Below are 22,319 nucleotides of genomic sequence, written 5' to 3'. Positions count from 1 at the left end.
CCTGCACATATGTTGTTTATTTATTTTTGGTGAACGTTAAACTGAGGTTTTGGCTGAAACTCAGTCTGCGTGTACTTGAAGAGCCAACAGGCTCATTGGGCAGCCGATAAAGCTCTCGGGATTTCCCCCAGGGCTACCAAGAGCACAGACAGGAAGCTCTGGGACACAGCGCCTGACCAGAACTTCCTTGGGGGAGGCTGGAGGAGAGCATGCGCATCCTGCAGAGAACTCTCTAGAGCTTGCAGTCCCAAACAGCTGGGAGAGGGTCCTTGGTCAGCCCCCGGGTGGGTCTGGACTGGACTGGTGTCGGAGGGAACTGGAGGCTTCCCTCAGGGACATGCTGACACGGTCAGGCTGGAACCTTCCATTCTGGCCCAGCCTCTTCCTCCCTTGCTGCCACGAGGAGGGAATCGAGAAGGGACTTTCCAGAGAGCGTTAGCGTGCAGGGTGTGGAAATGGAATAAAAGCTTATGCAAATCGACCTTTGCGTGCTTTCCTCTACCCCAGTAAGCAAGCGCCTTTCTCCAGAAAGATGCTCTTCCTCCAAGACCCTTGACAGCTCTCTTCTCTCCCTGGATGGCAGCAGCAGGGCCGGTTGGAGTGGTAAACCCAGGCAGGAAGCCATGCCAAAGGGGTAGGCTGGATGGGCAGGAGGAAGTAGCAGATGAGGAGGGGGAGATGGGCCGCTGAATTAGCAAAGATAAAATGAAATTTTAGGAACTCACTGTGAGTAGGAGCTGGGAAAAAAATATAATCATTGCAACTGATTTATTATGTACTTATCTTCTGTCTGAGAGGCAGCAGGCTTTTGTACAGTGGATTATTGCAGAGTAAATGGCACATTAAAGATATAATCAAGATGTTTAAGGCATATTGAATGGCATTAGAGTTAAAGTACGTGAGACTTTTGTCATGGTCTATAAATATAAAAATGTCAGCCATTTGGAAATATTTCCAGTGCCTTAGTTAAGATGTGAGTCCATTTCCAAAAGGAAAATAGTTTTCACCTTTTGTTATTTCGGGGTGGGGTAGCATGGCTTTGGGAAGTGGTTTAGAACCTGTACAGGTGATAAAATAGTATGCTTTAAGCCCTGGAGCCAGAGACCATGGCATCTGTTTGGCAAGTTGTCAACTTTCTTGTAATGATAATAGCATGGAAATATTGCACAGTGCATATGGAGTACTTTGGGGGCTTGGGCTGGGAGCCGGAGGCTGCTACTACTTGTTTATTACATCCCTGTTCTCAATCTCTTTCGGTCTCTGGCTATTAAGAGGTTTTCATTTTTTTACATTTTAACCAGTGATCTTTCTTACATACTGAGTTTGACTTGTATTTTAATTGGCAAATGGTGTAGCTTTTCTTTCTTGAAGTCTTAATGGGCTTGATTATTACATGATCGTGTTTTCTTGTCATTTGAGATCTTCCCATATAGGGTCCCTTATTTAATTTGTCTGCCCATTTGGCCTTGGTTTTGCTGGTGACCCTTCATACTGCAGCGCTGGGATGCCCCCAAGTTGCCGACCATGAGTTTTTGAACAGAAAGAAGTTCTCTTTGTGTATTTAGGATCTCATTGCTGCCCGAATGCACAGTCCTTTGATAGCCACAGCACATGAAGGTCTTTCTGGTGGAGTTTAAAGAGAGAGAGGAGAAGGTGGTAGAGCCTTTGCTTCTGGGGTCTGCTCAGAGACTTTGGATTGTTGGATTGTCAGCACATGGGGCAGAGACATCTGGTCTTCACTTGGGGCACCACGAGGCCAGGTGTGGGAGGGGTGAGGAGCCCAGGGACCTGGCCAGGTGAATCATTTTCGATCCTCTTCTCCTCTCCGAATTCCTACATCTCCAAAGGCCCCCGGGGGTGAGGCTACTATGCTCCATACACTTATTTTTTCTGTGTAGGCCTTTGGGCTAAATGTGTAGTAAATGTGTTTTCTCTGGCTGTCAGCACCATGTGGTCTTGGGTGTGGTCCCAGAAAGTGAGCTTTGGGGCTCCATTTGAATTGTAATGGTAATGGTGATTCCTCTCTCTGGTTGCTCTACAGTCTCGCAAAATTTCCTTATTTTATCTCGATTTTGGCTTAGGTTTTAATTACAATAGAAATTCTTTTTATTTTTTATACAAACATAAAATATTTTTATGCTTTACAACTTGCGAAGCATTTTCATGTGTCATTTCATGTCATTCTGCCTTGAAATTTGTGATGTTAGTAGAGATGCTAGAATTGGTACATTAGGGGAACCTATTAAATATTTGTTGGATGAAAGAATTTGCTGAGGAAATTGAGCCCCAGAGAGATCAAGGGATTTGCTAAAGTCCCCACATTTGACTTTCCCAGGCTGTTCGACCTACAATTTGCTATCCTTTCTCTAGAAAGGTGTCTTTTTGTTCTTTTAAGAAAACATCACAGGAAAATGTAAATGGATGGATACACCATCAGAGGAGTGGCAGAAGGTCTTGTCTACCTCTCTGAACATCTTTGTTAGATGAATTATGTTGCTAAGAACCTCATATCCTTAAGATATGTAGATAAAGAGACATGTTATTGCTGAAAACGTCGACTGTCCTTTTACTGTCTCTTGGAGATTCGGGAGTAAGACACTGAAGACCTCAAGGGGAGCTTTGGGCGTGAAGCTGAACGTTTTCTCTAACTGTCTCTTGGGGTCCTGGACAGGATTATGCAATGCCACTATTTGAGGTAGGCCTGGGTGCACAGATCCGCTGCCTTCTGGCCTATTGTCTTAATTACCAGCTGCTTCCATACTGCTGGAGAAAATGTCACCCAGATTAGTGAGGACATTGAAGTAACTAGAAAAGAGCCCATTGTTCTAGCAGAAGTAGGCTCTGGAGTTGTACTGTGTACCTGTAACATTCCATTCTCTTTGCTAGGGACTTCCTTCAAATCAGTGAAGAGAGAGAAGGAAGGAGAATTTCCCACCTAAATCTAAAGCTACTTAGAGAGGAATGCCAAAGGGTATTCCCCTAAGGGTTTTCCTTTTGACTTCTTTAACTGGAGATTCAAAGTTTTGGCCAGGAAGTTTTTCACAGAGGAAAGCTGCAAAAAGAATTCTGATGATTTCTTGTCTTTTTTTTTTTTAATTTTTTTTTTAGTTTTACATGGACACAATATCTTTATTTTGTTTATTTATTTTTATGTGGTGCTAAGGATCGACGAACCCAGTGTGTCACATGTGTGATGCAAGTGCTCTGCCGCTGAGCCTCGACCCCATCCCAAGCCTCGACCCCAGACCCTGATGGTTTCTTTATTGAACTGATACTCTTTGTTTATTCAAAGCAATTGTGTTGCCAGACAGGTATTCTATTCCTTAATACTTCCTGCGTCTAACTGAGAAGCCTTCAAGTGATGGTTATAAAGACTTATTCTTGATTTAACTTCTGAAGCTTATAGTTTTTGTTATGATGTTGTTTATTTGCTTTTAACTCTTCCATCCATCCAAAGTGTATTGTTATCCAAGATGTGAGATCTGCTGTTAATTTGTCTTCTATAGATACCAGTTTTTCACTTATTTTTTTTTAGTTTAGGATAGATTTAGATTTATAGGAAAGTTGCACAGATAGAATAATGAGCACGTGTACAACTCCATTTGCTGCTTTTTGATGATCTCTTCTGCTTCGAAAGGATCCTTCTACCTGGTCTTGCATTCAGCATGTGGTTATCTTTCTCGAATCTCACTTATTTTCTGTTGATCCACTTGCGATTTCTGCTCCAATGTCACATGGGATTTTATAACTTTTGAGAGGGAATCTGCAATCCCACGGGGGTCTAAGAGGTAAAATTCAGCCTTCAACTAGGTAAAGTACTATCAACCCTGTATATGGATTTCTGCTTCCCAGGAGACATTCTAGTAACTACCATGACCAACATCAGAAGGGTTTGATCATTGGTGACCTGCCTTTTACACAGCATACTCTTTTCTTTGACCAGGTTGTGGTCACACCGGCACAAACCAGGCTTTGGAGTAGGCTTGCTTTTCATTAGTACCATTAGCATTTGGGGAATGATAATTCTTTGCTGGGGGAGAGAGCTACCATTTGCATTGTTGGATGCTGAGCAGAATCCCTGGCCTCTATCCAGTAGTTGCCTCACACTCATGGTACCCCAACAATGCCCAACCAAATGGAGACAATGAAAGGTATTTTCAGACATTATGAATGTCCCCAGTTGGAAACCACAGCTCTGGAGTCAGCCTGTCTGGGCATTCCTCCTCACACCACTGTTCCATGAGTGTGTGATAGATGCGAATTAGTTGGTGCCCATGTCTTAGGATGGTCCTGAAGACCCAAAGAGCTAATGAGGTGCTCAAAACAGACCGTGGTAGGACAGACCAGAGTAAGGTAATGTAACCATTGTATTATTTTTAAAAATCCTTCATGTTTGGTCTCACTCCTAATAAACACACAGGCTTCCCATTTTTCTCCCACCTCCATGTCTTGCCCACCATGGAACAAATATGTTTAAATTGCAACGATATTCACCAAAAATTACATGTGTTAATGAAATGGAGCTCTATTTTCAGGGCTCCATAACAGCTAATTAATGGGCTCCTATGATAAACTCATCTGAGCTGCATGTGAATTTTATTTGCAGCTACAGAATGGCAATTTCAGTTAGTTAACAGGCCTTTAAGTGACAATTCAGCTCCTTGGAGCAGCCAAAAGACTGAGAAATGATTTTTTAAATGAGTCAGTAAGGACAGTGAGGAAGATAGAAATATGGGACAAGGAGAAGACCGAGGATTTACTTGATTCATTAACTTGATGGTGGGAAATACCTTGTTCATTTACCACTGAAACACACCTTCTTGCAATTCTGGGGTAGGGTGGGGAATGGATGCAAGGAAGACTCATTCTCCAGCAATTCATGTTACTTAGTCCCCAAATCTTGTGTATTTGTGTGTATGTGTGTGTGCATGTATGTTCTGTAGCTCTTTTAAACCCAGACCCTCTTGTGGGGCTGATCCTTTCTAGTGTGTGAGAAGATCTGGCTGAGGATGGCTGGTATGGGCTGTGTCTCTACCTTTGTCCTCAGGACTTGCTGCCATCTTCCAGTGGAACCAAGGCTTAGTTCAGAGAGGAGAGGGGACCCCTTGCCTGAGTGGCGGAGCTGTAGGACAGGTGAGGCTCATTGTTGACCACTCAGTCTGTTCACTTAGCCAGGGCAGCAAATGGATGGGAGCCTGGGTTCTGGAGTTGGAGTAGGGAGGCTGAACCTTTCTGGCCTCCCTCTTCCCATCTATAAAACAGAGTTGATGATATGACTACCTCACAGCTTTGTTTTGAAGGATTAGATAATTCACTTTTCCTAGGGGCTGGTGCCTAATTAGCACTTTATGCTTCTTAGCTATGATGATAACTGTGGTTATTTTTATTTATTTGAGTGTCTTCCCTGAGTCAGGAATTATGCTCGGGACAGGGGATGCATTTGGGTCAAATGTGACTTCTCGTGCCTCTAGAGAGTTCATAGCCTAAAGATTGGGATGGAAGAGCTCTTCCACAGAGATAGGCAGAGGGAGGCTGTGGAGGCGGAGGGAGTGCAGAAGATTTTGGGTAGTGGCGTCCTTCACAGAAGTAACTTGATCCCGGAGACTGGTACCTTAATAACTACAAAGGGAGCAGAGATGAGACCCAGGACCATCCTACACACCTTGGGAGAGACCATCAAGGCAGTGGAGAAGGGGTTGTGAGACTTGGATTTTTCCTTTCCTACATGGGAAACAATCATCAAGTTTGACAGGGACTAATGGGAGGCAGGAAGACCAGAGGGAAGCTTCTTACTTGCTCTTGCTTGGTGGGTCCGCCATCAGACAGTGTCTAGCTTTCAGCACTTTTTTTGTTAGGCGCCTTCTGGATCCCTGCCAAATGGCCCAGGGCCTAGAGGCACCTGCTGCAAGGTGCAAGGTGCAACCATTTGGTGACTTATGTTTCCAAAGGTTTTTCTTTTCATCGCAAGAACTTGCCCCATGGCTGTTAGAGGACTTTGTTTTACAAAAAGAGCTAGCAAAATTTAGTAATGGAGGATCCCCTTCCGATTTCCCCTTATTGGCAAAGATTTATTGATCCTATCTCTTTATTTCCCCATCTGCTCCCACTTTCCTCTTAAGGTTCCTGCAGACATTTAAATGAAGGTAATTATGCACACTATTTAAATTTTTATTTTAAATAAAGGGTTGGTATGGGACTATTTTTTTTATAGTGAGTATATGAAGCAATTTGAATGCATCTTGTTTACACCTGGAAGATGAGGATTAATGCAGCTTTGAAAGAATATGAAATTTGTAAGTTTATGCTAGATAGTTATTTCTCCTTAACGTATCACATGTAGGAATTCCATTCCTTTTTCTAACTCTGCTTACCAAAAGCAAAGTGCCACATTTAGTATTTTTTTGTTGGGGGTGCCAGTAAGGTGAAATTTATAACAACTTTGGGTCTGTTTTTAATTTTCCCTCAAGTGGTGGGGAAAATACAAGGAAAGGAGGTGAATTTTTTCCCTTTTTTATTGGTGCAATATAGTTGTACATAATGGTGGGGTTTGTTGTTACATATTCGTACATGCAATTCTTTTTGCTGAGGCTGACTGTGAACTCACTATCCTCTTGCCTCAGCCTCCTGAGCTGCTGGGATCACAGGCGTGCACCACCACACCCAGGCAGGAGATGAATTCTTTAAAGTAGAAATGAGTAGCTCTATCATAACATACCATGACCAAATGAGGCATGGGGTTTGTTTTCCTAGGACAAGTTATACATTTGCCCAATAGAGTTACATAGTAGGATTCCCTTTTAAAAGAAATTTTTTTTTTTTTTTTTTTTTTATTGATTGAATACCACTATAGTTTTCCTTGGCTCTGTGCTGGGGAAAATGAGAGCAGCCATGTTGATAAATATAACTGGTAGATGGTCAAAAGACCTTCCTATTGTTCTTTGGTTTCTATGCATTCTGACTACAAATCTCTTGAAGTTGACAAAATGGGTCAGAGCGCTGAGTAAATGGGAGACGATGGCTTTGCTGCATCACTATACTGGTCTCCATTCTAAGAAATGGCTCTGGATGTGTTGTCTAAGTTCAGGTTGACCTGGCTGCTTCAGTGGTACTAGAGCACACCAGTGCCTCTTTGGAGATGCAGAATGAGGCACAGGAGCTGGAGAAGTCTGGGGCATCAGGTCCAAATGGGGGAAGGGGCAGGGATTGGCTAAGAAATGGCTCACTATTCAGACCTCCTGGCTTCTGACGGTTGACTCTCAATGCGGTGCAGGGACTGTTTAGGAAGTGTGCAAGGAGGTCTTTGGAACCAACATGTCAGTTAACAGAGGGTAGGAAAGTGGGGAGAGGAGGCAACCTTTCAGAGAGCAGAGAGAGGTTGTTACTAATCATAATAAAAGAATAGAATTTGTTATCATAAAATACTCAGCTGTTTAGCGGAGGGGATTAAAAGAGGCAGAAAAAAATAATCTCTTGTCTTTGAGAATTTCGGTCTCATAAGATTTTCACTGATGGTATGAATCCCATGTTAAGTTGCTTGATCAGATGATGGATAGAAGGGACTTTCTATATCATTTTCCTCCCAACCATTCACCATACCCAGCTAGAATATTAAAAAAAGTCAATCTGGATCACACCCTCTTCCTGTTTTCCCTCAGGATTTCTCCTCAATGTCCCTGGGTCCACAGGGCTTTCCGGGGTTTTGAGCTTTTCCACTGGTCTCCATTCTAAGACATGGCTCTAGATGTGTAGTGTAAGCTCAGGTTGGCCTGGCTGCTTCAGTGTTACTTATCACATTGGACTCACTTATTTGTGTGATTGTCAGTGGGATCTTGGTCTGGCCTGTCACATGGTGGTCTCCATGAGGACAAGGGCAAGGGCCCTGCCCATCTTGTTCTCTGCTGCATCCCGAGCATCTCTCACAGAACTAAAAGTGAGAGACCAAAGAACGGAAGTGGAAGAGAAGGATTCCACTGGGTTGATCAGTTTTCCTTTTGAAGTACTTTGTCTCTTTTTGTCCAAGGGTTCTTGGTATGTTGTACTAGAATCCTGTTTTTCTACCTCCCACATCCGTGAGCTTCTAGAGAGCCTGGATTGGACCATAATCATCTTCTCACCTCCAGAGCCTGGCTCACACAGGAACTCAGTGAAGGTTTGTGGAATGAAGAAAAGAATGAATTGCACACCCACGGACGGGTGTTGGTCTGGGCTTTAACTCATGCCTGGGTGTGGATAGAGGAAAGGTGAATTTAAGGATACACAATAATAGTGGGAGCTGGGGTGCTTAACGAGATAAGAGTTGAAGAAAAGGAAAAAAAAAAAAGAAAGAACAAAAGAAAAAAGAAAGGCTGAGACCTTGAATTAGAAAAGTAACTGGGTAGTCACCGTACACAGCATGACAGGATATGCTGCTACCTCAGAGATTAGAGGGAGGGGGGAGTTTCCCCAGATGAACCTGTTGACCAATGATGTCTGTCTCTCAGCACGTTGCTCGCTTTAGGAGTTTATCCATGTAACAGACATTTATCCAGCATCTAGTCCACGTGTTTTCAGTGGGGGAGATATGACACTCACCCGTTCCACCCCCTCTCAACCAAGGCCTGAAAACTGGGTCACATGGGGGAAAGAAAACCACACTCTCTTTATATATCATATATATAAACATAGAGCACATATGTACGTACAGTAGATCTGTGCTGCTGACATTTCACAGTGGAGGCAATTAGTGAAAAAAAGACTTCTGAGAAGGAGCCTTCAGGGGAATGATGATAAAAAAAGTTGAGAAACTGACCCAGGTACTCAATGCCAGGTTTATTCTGGACAACATATCTATCACCATGGAGCTTTTCCCCCTGGGAGACAGATAGGCAGGGGACAAATAAATAACTATGAAAGAATAATAAATTTGCTAAAGAGAAACAGCTGGGCGAAGGGACAGAGCACCTGATGGGCAGGTGGGTGTATGGGCAGGTCCGTGGTGGCTTTAGGCAGGTTGGTTAGGGATGGACGCTGGACGAGCTGACCTCCGAGAAGAATCTGGAAGGAGTGAAAGGTGAGCAGTGGAGGTACTGGGGGAAGAGCGTTCCAGGAAGAGGCAACAGCCTGGTGCAGGTAGGAACAGCGAGGAGCCAGCTGGGCAGGATTGGATGGATGAGGGACAGGTGCAAGGAGGGATGCTGGAGGTGGAGGCCGGGCCAGATCATCTGGGGCCTCGGAGGCCATGTGGAGAGGTTTGGGTTTAAGTTCGGATTTTGTCCTCAGTGTGACAGTAACTGTCAGAGAGCTTTATACTGGGAAGCAATGTGATCCCATTTGTCTTTGAATCAGATCCCCTGGGTGCTGCTTGGAGGCAGGAGCAGGCCCAGGAGATCAATGGAGAGGCTCTTGTTACCATCTAGGTGTAAGGTCCAGGGGGAAGTGACAGTGTCTCCAGTGTGAGTGAGAGGTTAGGTTCCAGGTGATCCCTGAAGGTAGAGCTTGCAGGACTTGCAGGGGTATTCAGTGAAGGGTCCCCCTTCTGCCTGCTGCTGGCCCCTCTTGCTGAGGCTGGGCTTAGTGCCTATTTTCTGTTGCCATCTATGGTCACTCCTTTCTCATGTGTTTACCATGTCACCTTATCTAGTCTTTAAATTCCTTTAGGAAAGAAACTTAATTTATTTATTTGTTTTAACATTTTCAAGAGGTAGCCAGTGGTTAAAAGAGTTGTGTGTGCTAGGGTGAGTGAGCGAGTGTTTTAATTGCTTACTTCCTCTTCCTCCTCCTCCTCCCCCCTCCCTTTCTTCTTCCTCCTTCACCCCATCATAGCATTTTCCTATGGCTTTGTGGGAGTGAAGTGAGATTTGCCCTTAAAGTGCTTTGCTGGGGCCTGGCATGCCATTGCACTCGGTGAATGGTGGTTATTATGTGGTGTTGCTGGCTTTCATATCTCCGGGTCCCCTAAGCTGCAGCTCTTTGGGGTAAGGCGATTGCTTCTCCCTCTCACACGTCATGGTTTTCTTCCAACGTGTAAGAGGAGAGGCAAAGCTGACTTCGGGGATTAAAGACTGGAGTGCCTCAAATGATGCACCTCTAAGTGGAAGAGGCCACAACGAGTTGAGGGTGATGGAGAAGCCATCACATGCCACCTGAGGGCCGCGAGTGTGTAGTGGGTCATTTTGAGTAACTGGAGACGGTGCTTCGGTGTGAGCAATGCAGACATTTATAGAGTAATCACCAAATTGTGTGGATTCAACCAGAATAAAAAAATGCCTGGAGCTTTGGCTCAGGGCCATGGATGATCAGGAGTGAGAAGCCTGGCGTGGCGCAGAGGAGTGAAAGTCAGGGTGTAGCACAGAGACAGAAAGAGGCAAGCTCAGGAGGAGATGGAGACACAAGGCTGCTCCTCTCCCACTGTGCACTGCCGGTAGACTCTACTAGAACCCTAGCAACTGAACTCCAGAGCCTGTTTCCTCCAGTGAGGCTGAGACACCACTTCAGAGTCCTTGCTCCTGGCGTGTGAAGCCCCACTTGCTTCAGGAGGAGTGTGGGATTCAGGCTTCTGTGACGGTCACCATTCATTCATGCTTTTCCTTGTCCTTCCTTCATCCATTCCTGCATCTGATCATCAGTTGTTCACTAATTAAAGCACATTTTGGTGCATCTATCATGTGCCAGGCACAGTGAATCAGACGAACTCCCTGCTTGGGGCTACTCTTAATGAGAATGCTTAGTGGAAACAATTCTCAGTGGGAGGATCCAGGACTTGTGTGACTTGGGGCCCTTTTTAGTGGTGCCCTTCACCACATTGAACCTCCCGATGGGTGACGGAAATCAGCAACGATCTGAAAAATGAATCAAGATCCCCACGTGCACGCTGGACCAGAAATTGGGCCACACACCACCTATTTTTGGCCCTGCTGATTTAGCTGTTCGACCCTGGATCTCATGTACAATTTGTGTTCAAGCAGTGGGATTTTATACATTAGTTCACTTTGCTACTCGTAGCATTTGCTAGGAGAGAGGAGGCCATTTCCTTTTCTTTTTTAGTAGTTTCCAGCTTATTATGGAGGCTATCACAAAGTCTACACAAGGAGGGAGGCACGGGGTGAGCTATGGGAGCAGGGGTGCAGAGCTTCCAGGACCTCTCTGGGCTTTCCACCCTCTAGGCACCACCACGTGTTCTGCTATCTAGACACCCTCCAAACCTTTCTTTTTAGGTTGTTATGGAGGTTTTATTACAAGGGTGTGATCCATGAAGTCATTGGCCTTTGCTGACCAACCTAACCTTCAACCCCTCTCCCCTCCCTGGAGGTTGGTGGGTGGGTCTGGAAGTTCCTACCCTCTGGACCCAAGGGGGCCATTTCTTTTGAAGGTCTCTGATATCCACAGGGCCTAAGTGACCTGCCTAGTTTTTGTAACTAGTAGGAGACAAGTTGGGACTAAAACCTAGTTCTAACTTCTGTCTCCTTATTATCTCATCAGGCCACCATCTTAATATCTTTAGGTTTTCAGTTTTTTTTTCGATTTATAAATAAGAAAATGGAACCATTTGTTCTCTGAAATTTCCTATCTTCCTTCCTTCTTTCCTTCCTTCCAAACCACTGGAATGTCTAGCATGGTTCAGACATTCTGCTAGAAGCTGGAAATAATGTTGTGAAAAACATATACATGCACGTGCACACACATGCACATTAAGAAAGCTAAAAGATGACCCACAGAATAAAAGGAAATATTTGTAAGTTATATATATGTAAATTATATACACAGCTACATATCTAGAATATGTAAAGAACTCTTCTTACAATTCAATTATTAAAAGATAACCTAAGTATGAAATTGGCAAAGGATCCAAATGACATTTTCCCAAAGGAGTTATATAAATGGTTGAGGAAGCCGTGAGAGGAAGCTCAACATCATTATCCATCAGGGAGATGCAAATCCAAACCACAGCTCTGCCACTTCCCACCCACAAGGCTGGCTGTGATCAAAAGACACAATAACAAGTATTGGTGACAATGTGGAGAAATTGAAACCCTCACGCGCTAAGGGTAGCAATGTAAAACGGTGCAGCCACTTTGGAAAACTGTGAGTTCTAAAAAAGTAAAGCATAGAGCTGGCATGTCACTCTGCAGTTCTACTCCTAAGGATATGCTCGAGAGAAATGAAAAGATATGTCAACACAAAACTTGCTGGTGAGCGTGGAGAAGCATTTTTCCTAATGGCCAAAATGTGGGAACAATGTGGATGCCCATCACCTGCTGAGTGGATAAGCAAAGGTGGTACGTCCACAAGGTGGAATGCCATTCATCCACAAGGAACTTCAAAAGGCTTATCCAAAGTGAAAGAGCCAGTCCCCAAAGGCCACCTAGTGCATGATTTCATTTATATAAACTGTCTAGAATAGGCAAATAGATATGAGACAGAAAGTAGATCAGTGATTGCTGAAGGCTGGAGAGTGGGTATTGCAGAGGGAGCACTAATGGGTTTATTTTGGGGTTTCAAAAATATTTTAAAATGTATCATGGTGATGGTTGCACAACTCAGCGAATACACCAACAACTGATGAATTTTACACTTTAAAAAGTGAATTGTGCAGTATGTGAGTTTTATCTCAAGAAAGGTGTGTGTGTGTGTGTGTGTGTGTGTGTATTAAACACTAGCAGGGACTCTGCCCTTCTGGAAGACATAATCTTGTTGGGGAGATAATATCTATCAAATAATTTTATAAAGAGAGCTAACAGTTACAAGTTATGGAAGTGCTGAGAAGGGAAAGAGCTGGGGTATAATGAGACAGTATCAGGGGGTTCCTGGGACTGAGAGAGAGGTATCAGTAAAGCTGTAACATTGGAAGGCTGTAACACAGACCTCCCAGTGGCTTAAACCAGGTAGCTTCACCTCTGATGATAGAGAGCAGGTACAGCTGTCCAGGGCCTGAGAGAAGCCCTACAGTTTCGAGATCTTCTTGCATGCCACCCTTTCCTTCCCTAGATCGGGGGTGGTGGTGGGGGGGAGGCTGCCCTCATTTGAATGGCCCCTGGTGGCTCTCCACTGTGTCCAGGGTGAGAAGGGGAGGAGACGGCTGGAAGCTTCTCACCTCTGCTCCTGTGCAGAACGTAGTCGCATGAAGCTAGTAACTGTGTGCCCGTCAGCACAGCCTTTCCAGGTGCTCCTGAGTCTTGAGCGCCCAGTCCTGAGAAGCTGATGCTCTGGATTTACCAGGCTTTTCTGTCTTGTGTCTTACAGAGCTGAGCCGGGCCTGGACTGGACTGTAAGGAGGGAGCTTTGCGCCATCTCTGGAGAGTGTGTGAATTCTCAGCTTTGAGAACTGAATTCCATGGGTTGTGTCAGTGTCAGACCTGTGAAATTCAGTTCTTCAGCTGGGATGTCTCTGTCATCGTGGACTTGAGGGACCTTGGAGGGAGCACATCCTCAAGAACGTCTTCAGGCTGTGGAGGAACTCAGAAGACAGAAGAGCCAGGCCCCAGGCCCCATGGGGGTGTCTTGAGTGGGGGAAGCCGAGCTGAGGAAGGAACGAGCTCAGCAGGTCGCCCTCGCTGCCGCTGCGACTCTCGTTTACGTTTATTGATTACTTACGGGGAGTCAGGCACAGGACTAAGTGCTGTACATGCTGTTATAGGAGACTCTGGGGGAAAATCACTTTAATGAAGCTTGAGATCAGAGCATGCCAGGCAATGATTTTTTTTTCCCCTCTTCATGGGACCAGATGGAATTAATAGCATGTGACAATGATTCTTTATCATGGAATGCTGAGGCATCTGGCTCCTTTTCGAGATGTCTGGTGCAAAAGGATGAGAACCTTGGGTAAATCCCTCTTCTGGCCCCCCGACTCCCTTTATTTGAATCTACCCCTTTCTGCCTTCTATAAATATACTAAGGCTATGTTATCCCTTTGTGTTCCAAATGAGGCAAAAAGAGGTTGTAATTAGACTTCACCGCAAGCCCCAGTTTCCCCCAGGGAAAAGGATAACACATTTTTCCAAGGCCCCGCCACTTGCTTGATAGGCTCTTCTGGACGCCCTGAGTCGAGAGCTTCTGCCTTCCTCTGTCACCATGTGAGCTAGGTCTGTTCTGAAGCTCAAGTTCGTTTTGATGATGATGATTTCCACTTTTAGGCAGAGGCCTGGGAGCTTTGTATGTACTTATCTGGACTTTATTAGTCTTTAGATTTGATGAAGAAAAAGGAATTTGATTTGTCTTTTGGGCTTTGATTCTTTGCTGTCTTCTTGGTGTCCTGGAATTTCTAACTCATTATTGACCACAGAATGAATGCTCTAGTCTGGCCCAGAGAGGGTAGGTGGGACGAGATGGGAGACCCTACAGCGTGCACACTCTCAGCCTTTCTCCTCAGTGGTACTGATGTTTATTGAGCAACTGCTGTGCATGAGGCACTATGCTCAGGGCTTCGTGTGCATGAGGTCAGGGACTCTCACCAAACCTCATCTGGAAAATGGGGACAGATTAACTAAAGGATGTCAAATAAAAAAAACAACGTAACCATGTTCTCCAGGTATAAAGGTTATAATGCTTGGTTATAATGAAAGCCTCAGGTATGGGTGTGAAACCTGGGTCTATTCTCTGGGTTTACTGATCAAATCAAGGACCTCCCCGCCCTTCTCACTCTGCCCACTTCCGCTCTAAGCTTATCAGGCCCTTACCCAGTGACTCATTCCAGCACCAGAATATTTGTGAATCTTGAACCAAGTACCAATGTCTCCAGTCAGTCCTAGACTGCTGGAGAAAATCCAGGATTTATACTGGAAGCTATAAAGGAGTTGGGGTTTCAACTCCTTTGTGCTGGGCTCACTGACTTGGACCCAGAACCCTGATTTACTGCAAAATGTTCATCGCATCCTGATGTGTTCTTTGAATTCAGCACACACACACACACACACACACACACACACTCGCACACTTACCCAGTGTGCCTGTGAGTAGGCAAACAGTGCTGCAAGGCTGGGGGTGCGGCTCAGTGGTACAGCACTTGCCTAGCATGTTCAACCTCTGGTGCTGGAAAAAACCAGATGAATAAAAAAGAAAAGAAGGCTTCATTTTATAAGAGGGTCATGTTACGTTTCCATGAAGTAGTATACTTGCCCAAATTTTTGAGATTATATTTTCTTTATCAAAATTTGTTCTATGTATGAGGGGAAAAAAAAACAGGTTGCCCTGTTTTTTTGAGATTTTTTTAAATGAGATTCTAAATTATACATAGGAGAATGTGTGTTGATAGATGTGCATCAGTTTATTAACAGGGATTATCTTTGGGATGGTGGGAATTGAGATGCGTTTTTCTTTCTTTGTTTTTTTTTTTTTTTCCCTCTATTGTTTGGTTCTTACACAAAGCATGTTTAATTAAAGTAAGTTATTGAAGAAAATTCAGCGCACAGTCATGCTGCATCCAGACAATATCGGTGGTGGGTGGGTTAGGAATTGTGTTGTAGAGGTGGCTCATGGATGACTGGAGGGGTTTCAGATTACCTGGGAACTTGTTAGAAATGCATATTTTCTGGCCCCATTCAAGACCAACAGAATAAGAAACTCCAAGGGCATCCAATCATTTCTCTTTTACCAGGCCCTTTGGTTGACTTGTGTGCATACTAACCTTTTAGAACTGCTAGTGTCAGTCAAGGGACATCCCTGTGCCACAGAACTGAATTGCTGTGATGAGCAAGCTGCTGGTCCATTCCCACAAGCATGCATGAAGGTGTTTGGTAAAAAACGTCTCTGAGAGATGAACAGCAGCACCATACAACTTCCGACTTCATCACCAGTGATTTCTACCAGTGAACAGTAATCTCCAAGTTTTTAAGGAGCAAACTTTAGGTGCATAAAATCACCAGGGTCATGCGCTGACCCCGGGACTTGAAGTCTCCAGAGATCCATCTCTTTAATCACCACCTATAATGGATCCCCTTATGGAAGTTCTAGGACAACCCTGAGCAGCTATTTCAGACCTTTTCAGACTTTATTTTTTCCCCCATGCCCTAATGTTTCTTCTCTCCAATTCATCCTTTCCCTTCCTGCAGTGATGGATGGGGTCTTAGAGAAGCTGATTCGTCATCCTTTTGGCTCTGTGCGTGGGAGAGAACAGCTCAGACACTGCTGGAGAGGTGTCTTGGGAGTAATAATAATAATAATGGAAGTATTGATTTGCCATCCTCAGATAACAGGGGAAGGGCATGATTTATCAGCTCGCATTGATGGGACACGGTGGGAAGTTGGACACTCAATAGGCTGCACATCTGTTGCTCTTTCAGGTTGCTGTGATTCAGTGATTTAGGGACACAATGGCTTCTTATGTGTTCCCAGCAGTCAAACCTTTACTAGTTTTTAAAAAGGAAAATTATATATATATACACATACACACACACGTAAATATGATCATACATATAAATCATATATAAAAATTGTAAATACACATATATATGTATATAAGCTCTAGATATTCTTATCTCTTTTCTGATACTTCAGAATGCAGCTACTAGCTGGGGTGTCCAATTGGTCAGAATCTGGAAAAATGCTTTGGGGTGAGGATTACGGAAACAGGTGATTTGTGTGGCTCCTCTTTGCTCTTCTTAGTGCTATGTTAAGTTTTGTTCCCATCTCCTAGAGAAGCCCTTCTAGGTAGAAGAGCTAACTTTGGTCATTTTTGAGAAGGTGGCAAAAATATAATTAGAACTTTTTAAAAATTGGTGTTTATATCTCCGGTTGTCTTGTTAATGAAACAAATCATGTCCATTTTCTAGATCTGAAGACTGAGGCTCAGGAAGGTCATCTATCTTGCTTAAATTCTGCGCATTAGGTGACACAGGTGGGGTGTTAATCCAGTCTGCCTAATCAGAGCTGGGGTTCTTTTCACTGAAGTTCACACTGGAATTTACATTTATTTATTTATTTTTTTAGTTGTTGATAGACATTTATTTTATTTATTTATTTGCAGGGCTGAGAATCGAACCTAGTGTCTCACTCATGCCAGGCAAGTGCGCTAACCGTTGAGCCACAGCCACAGCCGCTAGAATTTGCATTTTATAAAGCGCTTTAATTCTCCTTAGAATGTTTGTTGAACACAGCATTCCTCAGTGAAGTAGGTCATTTTATAATCCTCATTTTAGGGAGGGGAAAATGGAGTTTTTAAAAAGTAGTACAATGTTCTGTTTCCCTGCGCCAGACAGCTGGTCACTGATGAAGCTGAGCCTCGAAACCAAAATTTCTATAGTAAAAAATCATTTTTATCTAAAAACTTCATAGGAACACACATAAGTTTGGAAGGAAAGAAAGAACCCTTGCCCTGTTGACTGAAAACAGAACAGTGTGCACTGAGGGCCACCGTGACCTGTTCCTCTGCCTCTGCCTGTCAGCAGGCAGGACATGTCCTGGTTTGCAGGCAGGACATGTCCTGGTACATGCCCTGCTGCACCCAGGACACAGTTATACTTTAACATATATGGAGATTACCTTGTCGGTAGCTTGTAAGAAGCCACAATGTGTTCTTGCTCCAGGCCCTGCAATCCTGCCAAGACCGGTCAGAGTCCATCTGTCTCTGGGCAACAAATGCATTTTCCTATTTTAGAAAATAACTTATTTTTTCTTACATAAGTAACATATATGTAAGTAATTTATGTAATGTGAGTTTATTGCAATTAATTTTGAAAGTACAGAAAATAAAAGAGAAAAAACTTGAAATTATTAACACTTTTTATTATACAATGATTATGCATTTTCTTTTCCTTTTTTTTTGCTGGAAATATGAACAATTTAGAAAAATCATAGAGAAGAAAAAAGTTATCCCTAAGCTCATAAAGTCTCATTTTGTGTATTTCCTTTCCTTTTAATTTTTTTTTTACAAAATGGAGATCATCTTTCAAATACAATTTGTATGCATATATGTGTGTTCTGTTTTTGTTATTTAACATTTGATTGTGTTTCCTTATGTAATATAGTCTTTTTGTTTTTTTGCATTTTAAATGTCTGCATACATTGTTCATAGAGTGGCTGTGCCTTTGTTTACGTGATCATTTCTTTATTGTTGGATATTTGGACCTGGTCTCCTGACTCCAAATCTGCTGCCATCTGTATCTGAATCTATATCTGTATCTCCATATATATGCACATATAGACATATGTCTATATATGGTACAAGTTATATAAATATACACATAAATGTGTATACATATATAAATTTATTTATTTGTTTTGCCATATATGTCTCTATTTCATTTTGACTCTTACTTTCATTTATCCCAGCATTACTTGTGATGGCTCCAGGAATGTAAGACCAGCCTAGTATCCCCATATTTATTAACACATAACAATGCTGGTATTGAGGATTTACTATATGCCAAGCTCTATTTTAAGACTTTGAACAGATTCTCATTAAAGCTCCCACCTCCCACAACAATAGTAGGTGTGTGGTTATCACTCCCATGTACAGATGAGCTCCAGAGGCACAGGAGGGTGAGCCACAGAATGCATTCATTGGTCCAGCTGACAGTGCCTTTTACCAACAGGCATTTACTTGTTCACCCAACATGAATATGGGCAGCAATTAGCATTGGTTTAAATGCTCGGTGACATAAGGCTGTTGGCGCTGAAGTCCTTTTCAAAATGACTGCAACAGCTCTAGACATAGTATCCCGATTTCAGGGCAGGAAGAGAGTAAAGATAGATGGCTCTGCTAACTGACCACATCTGTATCTTTTATCAGGAAAACATTTCTTCTTCCCTGAATCCCCTCCCTCGCTGTAGAATCTCACTCAAGAATCATTGCATTTCACATGACTCCTGCCAACTGCAGAAGAGGCTGGAAAAACAATGAACTTTTCCAGCCTCTGGTGTGCAAGGTGACTGGGAAAGGAGAGTTTGGGAATGGCTCTTGGATCAGCCAACCAACAATGGTGATATGGATTAGAGGGTGTTCCCTGTAAATTCTTATGTTGGAACCCTGACCCCATTGCAGATGTGTCTGGAGATAGGGTTTTTAGCAAGTAATTAAGATGAACTGAGGGCGTAAGGGTGGGGCCCTAATTCCATAAGGTCTGGGGCCTTAGAAGCAGATGTGAGGACACAGCTGTCTGTCTGCAAGCCACAAAGAAGGCCCTCCCTGCACCCTGACCATGCCAAACCTTGATTTCAGACTCCCAGCCTCCAACCTGTGAGACATTTCTGTTGTTCAAGCCACCCAGTGACTGGCATTTTGTTCCAGCCTTCCAAGCTGACTAGAGCAAGCAGCTGCTACATAATACCTGCCAAGGTCAAGGTTCGTCTCATTTGACCCTTTCATCCTATATCACCCAGTGGTCCACATGAGCTAGGAGCTGCTGTTTCTCACATCTCTGACCTGGACTAGATGTGGCCCAAAGCCTGACACCTTGTCTCTCGCTGAAGGTAACACCACCGAGCACATGCTAATGTTTTTCATCAGTATTAGTGTCACTGCAACATGCTGTTAAAATAGAAGTGGTTTCATACATTATTTATCTGCAGCGTGTCCACCGAGTCATTCTTTTTGCTGGAGAGCTGTCTCCTTGGCATTTATAAACTCAGGAACAAATCCGCAGCTCACTGGGTTTGTATCCTCAGGCTGTGGCAGGGGAGAGGAGGATCTGTGGACCGATTGGGCTGAAACCAGCTGTCGCTGCTCCTATCTCAGCCCTGGCACGTTTATTAAGCACCTGATTGCAGGGGACCTGAACATCAGGCACCCACACAGTGGACCCTGAAATTGATGGCTACACCCCACTTCAGTCCCATTGCAGGGGGTTCAGAAAAAGATCCACTGCATTAGTGTTTTTCAGTTGTGGTTATTTTCAGAGCAGGAGCTCAAAGTAGCAATCTAGTCACTGGGGATGCAGTAATGAATAAAATAGTAATTCACCTCCTCCTACAAATGACCTAGTAAAGGGGAGATTTCAAATACAAAACTATTTCTGGCTTGTTGAATTATCAGGAGAACTAATAATCCTGGGATGGCTATTCTCTATGACAACCATTACCTGGATCAAAGGAGTCTCTTTTAAATGGGACATAAGCTCTGTAGTTTGTCCCACTCCCCACCACTCTCTATTGTCTCATTTGATTCATGTGAAATCTCAATGGAGCCCATGGCACTATTATTATTGGCATTTGAAGACAAAGATACTGAGGTTCCAAGAGGAGAGGAGACGAGCCAAAGGACTTGCAACTGCAGAAGGTGAAATGGGTGTGAACCCAGTTCTGTATGCCATCAAAGGCCGAGGGCTTTGCCACATGCAGAGCTGTGATTCAGGAGGCAGGAACACAGAAATATCACCAAGCACAAACATTCAACCCATATAAGATCAAATTAAAGTGGTCTATCAGCAGGAAACAGATGGCACCCTCAAATTAGGATAACTCAAGCAGCGTTTCATAAAGAAACTATTTACAAAGGCGTGGGCAGAGTGTGGGGAAACCACAAAGTACAGTTGGGAGCCTCAGATTAGTAACAGCCAGCTCTGTTGCCACTCCTGGCCCTTGAGAGCAGAGGAGGGCGTGGGCTTCTGGAACTGGGGAGGAGGGCGGGACCATGCAGAGGCTGCCTTATGGGAACTAAGCAGTGGCATGCAGTCAGCCCTGGGAGACCCCACAGGTGGGCAGCGTGGAGAATAACTACCCCAACCTCAATGCTGCTTCCTCCTGCCTGTGCCAAACACATCTGGAAGTCAGAGGCCAAGGGGTCCATTGATGCATCCCTGCAGGTCAGCCTTTGGGAGCGCAGAGAAGGGCAGAGAGAGATTCCGGAGGGGCAGACAGAGTCAAAGCCAAGAGCACTGCAGGGGACAGTCCAGTGTAGGGAGGCAGACTGTGCCACCTCAAGATATGCCACGGTGGCATAGAATTATTTGGAGCTGGGGGTGTGTGGTGTTGGACAGAAGGCTGCATGGAGCTCTCTTGTCCGACTAAAAGCAGAAATTTCTGAGGTATGAGGACTGCCATAAATTCCCTCTTCTGGGGAAGTTTTATGGCCATGAAGAAGATTGGATGCTGTACCCAGACACAGCTTCACAAACAAATATTACTAAGATAGCCCCTGTTTTCTATCAGATCCCCTAGATATTTATCCATTTCACCATTATTCACATTTCACCAACCTCCAACCCCCTTTCCTCGGTCTTGCCACTGTTCTACAAACACACCGTCCTTTGTTGCAATAGTCTATAACTCTCTAAGCTTAGCCACTTTTTGCGGGGGAGATACTCTTGTCGAGGAACCCCCACCCCACACTACATAAAGCTTGTATACCGCCGGGCTGGGTGGTGCATGCCTGTAATCCCAGCCGCTTAGGAGGCTGAGGCAGGAGGATTGCCAGTTCGAAGCAACAGTGAGGAGACATTAAGCAATTCAGTGAGACCCTGTCTCTAAATGAAATACAAAATAAGGCTGGGGATGTGGCTCAGTGGCTGAGTGCCCCTGAGTTCAAAGCACCCCGCCCCCCCACCCGCCAAAAAAAAAAAAAAAAAAAAAAAGCTTGTATGTCTTTCCCCAGCTCCTGTGGATCTGTTTTTTGACAGCACCTTTGCAGGTCCAGTCATGAACCTGAGAGGGCACAGGAGGCTTCTTCCCCCTGTATAACAGTGAGGACGAGAGGGGGAGAAATAGAGCCACGGGTGAGTTCAAAGCCCACCTCAATGTGGCTGGCGCAGCCTCTCCTGCACATGCCTCTTCCTCAGCCAGACATGGTGTCCCCTCAACAACCAGGAAAATCATCAATTTCACTGCGGAGATTCCTTGTTTGCAACATGGGACCTGAGACCTCTGTCTCGGTGACTTTCCCAAATAGACAAATGGCTGAACTGTGCCAGGGGGTTTCTTCTTCCCAGTTTTTCCAAAGGGGTAGCCCAGGGTATTGACCCTGACTTTTGGAAATCTACATCTTAAAACACCCAAGGCAGGTCCGCCTGTTTTTCAAGTTGTCTCGAATCTATTCAGCACAATCCCTCTTGTCAAATGCCGTATATCCTGCTAAACGGAGCCATATATTACCACCACTAAAAACCATTTGCTTGCTTCCTTTCAGATTTTGCAGTTTCTGAAATCCACTGGCCCATGACTTTGGATCTTTAGTAAAGCAGATTTTCATCAGTGTATTTCAATCATCTTTACAGTGACATTTCCCACAGCCTACCCCAGAGGATTTTGTGAATATCACTGTCAGCATAAGTAACAGTAACAAATTCAAGAGCACTTTAGCTGACATTTTAACAATCAAATACTCTATAAACCTAATACACCTGGCTCAGAAACAATGTATTTCTGAGAAAACATGGGTGGCCAGGAGCAGGGCGCACCGATTTGCTGGGCAGGGA

At 44.2% G+C, this 22,319-nt stretch overlaps 1 long non-coding RNA gene across 1 annotated transcript; it reads left to right on the top strand.

The window, feature by feature from the left end:
• Positions 1–514: 514 nt before the first annotated feature.
• On the top strand, positions 515–18,195 carry LOC114095461 (uncharacterized). The gene is made up of 2 exons (XR_003583257.2): positions 515–634; positions 13,219–18,195. It is a non-coding gene; the product is annotated as an uncharacterized lncRNA (long non-coding RNA).
• Positions 18,196–22,319: the final 4,124 nt, after the last annotated feature.

The sequence above is a fragment of the Marmota flaviventris genome, chromosome 5 (assembly GCF_047511675.1).
Source record: "Marmota flaviventris isolate mMarFla1 chromosome 5, mMarFla1.hap1, whole genome shotgun sequence".
Classification (NCBI taxonomy): Eukaryota; Metazoa; Chordata; class Mammalia; order Rodentia; family Sciuridae; genus Marmota; species Marmota flaviventris.
Note: the sequence above shows the minus strand (reverse complement) of the source record. Positions and strands in the feature narration are given on the sequence as shown.